Source organism: Myotis davidii, unplaced genomic scaffold (genome assembly GCF_000327345.1).
Source record: "Myotis davidii unplaced genomic scaffold, ASM32734v1 scaffold187, whole genome shotgun sequence".
NCBI lineage: Eukaryota > Metazoa > Chordata > Mammalia > Chiroptera > Vespertilionidae > Myotis > Myotis davidii.
Window position 1 is genome coordinate 1,552,147 of NW_006383018.1, and position 3,556 is coordinate 1,555,702.

Here is a 3,556-nt window from a genome sequence, read left to right on the forward strand (position 1 = left end):
TCAGGTCCCCTGGCAAGCCCTGCTGGGTGAGGGGCACGGCCTCAGGTCCCCTGGGCTGGTGACGGGGCAGGGGCGCGGCCTCAGGTCCCCCAGCCCCCGGCGAGAGGGCATGAGGGTGGGATGACCATTTGCATATTAGCTCTTTATTATATAGGTTATATATGCACATGCATATATATTTGTATAGTAAGGATTTTAGTTGGAAAGTAGCCTCTAAACCAGCCGTGGGCAAACTACGGCCTGCGGGCCAGATCTGGCCCATTTGAAATGAATAAAACTATTGAGTAAAAAGACTGTACCCTTTTATGTAATGATGTTTACTTTGAATTTATAATAGTTCACACAAACACTCCATCCATGCTTTTGTTCCGGCCCTCTGGTCCAGTTTAAGAACCCATTGTGGCCCTCCAGTCAAAAAGTTTGCCCACCCCTGCTCTAAACCCTTGGAATAAAAGAATCAAATGGTCTTTGACCTGGGTACCTGGAAAATAGCCTCTAAATTACTGGAATTTCTTGAATCATAGGAGTGTCTTTGTTATTCATGGTGAGCCCTGCTACTTTATCCTAATGAGATAACTAAGGGTCTATAGTTTAAACTAATGACTCAGGATAGAAGCTATCCATGTGTTGAAAGGGTTGGGACTTTGAGCCAATGGAAAAAGACAGAAGATTGAGTCACATGGCCAGTAATTTAATCATTCATGCTTATGTAATGAAGCCCAGTATAAACTATGAACACCCAATCCAAAGTGAGCTTCCTTTATTGGTGATAGTCTGTATCCTGAATCCACAAAAGAACAGTGGAACCTTTCCTGACCTTGCTCTTTATGCCTCTTCTTTTGGATGGTTCTGATTTGTATATACTTTTGTATGTAATAAAACTATCATCCTAAGTGTAGTGCTTTCCTGAGTTCTGGGAGTCAATCTAGAAAATTGAAGCTGAGGGAATAGTAGGAGTCTCCTCATTTGTAGCCAGTTGATCAAAGGTGTGAATGGCCTGTGGACCCCTGAACTTGCAGCTGGTATCTGAAGTGAGGGCAATGTTGTGGAAGGCTGTACCTTTAATCTGTGATGTCTGTCACCACTATGCGTGGTAAGTGTCAAGAGTCATTTCAATTTATCTCTAGAAGTTATTATGAGAATTAAATGGTGCAGTATATGTGACATGCTTAGAATAGTAACTAGTATGCAGGAAATGCTATGTTAGTGTTAGCTATTAAAATTATTATTAAAAGTTCAGATTCTTTGTGACTTATAAATAGAATGGCATAATAATAAACACTAGTGCTTGCTACTTAGTATAATTTTATTTAACACTTAGAATCATTTTAGAAGATGTTTCTATAAGACCATTTTTCAAGTTGTCCAACAAATATATTTAGTAAATGCTAAAAGACATTTTAAATGTCTGTGCCATTTATTACAATGTAATATAGTCTTCCCTAGGTGTTCTAGCCTAAGTCTGGAATCTCCTTTTCCAGAAGAAACTATTACAGGGATAGTCACTTAAAATTGTGGGTTGATTTTTTTGTTGGTAAAAGAAGAGGAATAGAAAGTTTACCTCTAGATTTCCTTATAATCGAGTTAACTGAATCTATGCTTGGCTTTCATTACAAATCAATCCCAGAAATTATAATGATGCAAACTCAATAGAAGTTTATTTTTAATAAACTTTATTAAAGTTAATTTTAAATAGAAGTCCTCGGTGAATAAATACACCCATGGATGTTGTCCTGTAGTATACAGGAAACCAAGCTGATAGAGGCTATTTCGTCTTCAAGTGATGGCTCCCAAAGCCTCCTGGGGTGTCATCTTCAGTTATGTTAGACAGAGTGTGGGAGGAGAATGGGAAGAAAATATGAAATGTTTCTATGGCTTAAGCCTAGAAGTAATTTCAGCTCACATTCCATTGACCAGATTTCAGTCATAGGAACACATCTAACTACAAGGAGGGCTGGGAAATAACGCTGTGGAAGAGGAGGAGAAAATTCAATTCTAGCAGTTTAGTATTTTGCTATTTTTTTTTCATATTCTTTCTTAGCAGTTCTATTAAGTTCTTACAGAAAGTAGTCCATAACTATTGCAGTCCCTCCCTTGGATAATATACCCTTCTTGCCTACCGCAACTAAAAAACAAAAACAAAAACTACTGGCTGGCTTCTTCAGCCTAAAATTCTACCATATAAGTGTTAAGCTGTTGGTGTTCATGGTAGAAATTCACCATGCTCATTTCTGCCTTAATTTCCTTTCAGAATGCAAATGACCTCATCAGGGTTAAGTGTTATCAGCCATTTGTAACTTCGAAAGAATAGTTTATTGGAGCCATTCCTACTGGTTCTAGCTCATTAAAAGTGTATTCTCATTGGTGGAAGTGGAAAGAAACATAAGTACACAGGTCACAAAGTGAACTGAACAAATGCAAATGGACACATCTATTCTCTCGCAGCTGTGTCTGGAGCCAGCTGGGATTCATTTATAAAGTTGCATCAGATGTGCTGGGTGCCTTCTTAAAGGGAGTGAAATAGTTCTGATTCGGGAAAATATAAATATTCATTTCTTCCCTTGAGTGAATGAAAAACAAAATGTTTAATGCACCACCTACCTTTTTTCTTGTCTTTTCTGCTTTTTATCTTAAACCCAAATATGTGCTGTTCTTTCTTCTTCTCTTGGCCTAAATCCTGTGGCAAAAAAGGGGGAAGGGGATGAAGAGTTGGGGTTTGCTAGCCCCATGGAAATGGAAATATACCGTTGCAGAACCTGGGGTCTTGGAATGAAAACCTGCTCCTCTGATAGTGTGATGACCCAGGCCTCTATTTGATAGCAGGGCAGTTATGACTCCCAACATCTTTTCTCCTGACATTTTCTTAGTTTCAAAATAATACCTTGAAAAAGATTAAAAGACCTAGCATCACTCCGTTGCAGAGTAGTTTTTCTTAAACATTGCACTCATTACTGAATTGCCCATTTCGCATCTTCTGGCTCATTGAGCAGCACAGTATTTCACTGCGTAATTCATAATCGTGCAGCTTTACTTTGAATGCCTAGACAATAGACAACCACAGGCATTATTAAAGTTCTTACTAGTACTTGCAGGAACCTAGTGATATCCCATTGACCTATGAAATTACATATTTATTATTGACAAACTTTGTTTATGATTATAGCAGGTTTTTTTTACTTTATAAATGCCTGGCAAGTGAGCAGATATGGCCAGGCTGAGTTCCCATTCAGCAAAAACTTGCATTGAGGAAGGAAAGAATCAATAAAATGGGCCTTTAGGATGTCACAGCTACTCTGAACCCCTGGCAGCATGTGACTTAGCCTGAGGTCAGCATATTTTAAGCAGACTGATATGTTTTTTGAAGATTTTTATTGAGCTTATTTATATAGAGAGGGAGAGAGAGAAACACCCATCAGCTGTCTTCTGCACACCCCCTATCCACGATCAAACCTGAAAGCCAGACATGTGCCCTGACTGAAATCGAACTGGCAACCTTTCAGTGCACAGGACGATGTCCAATCCACTGAGCCACACTGGTCAGGGCCATTTTAGATAT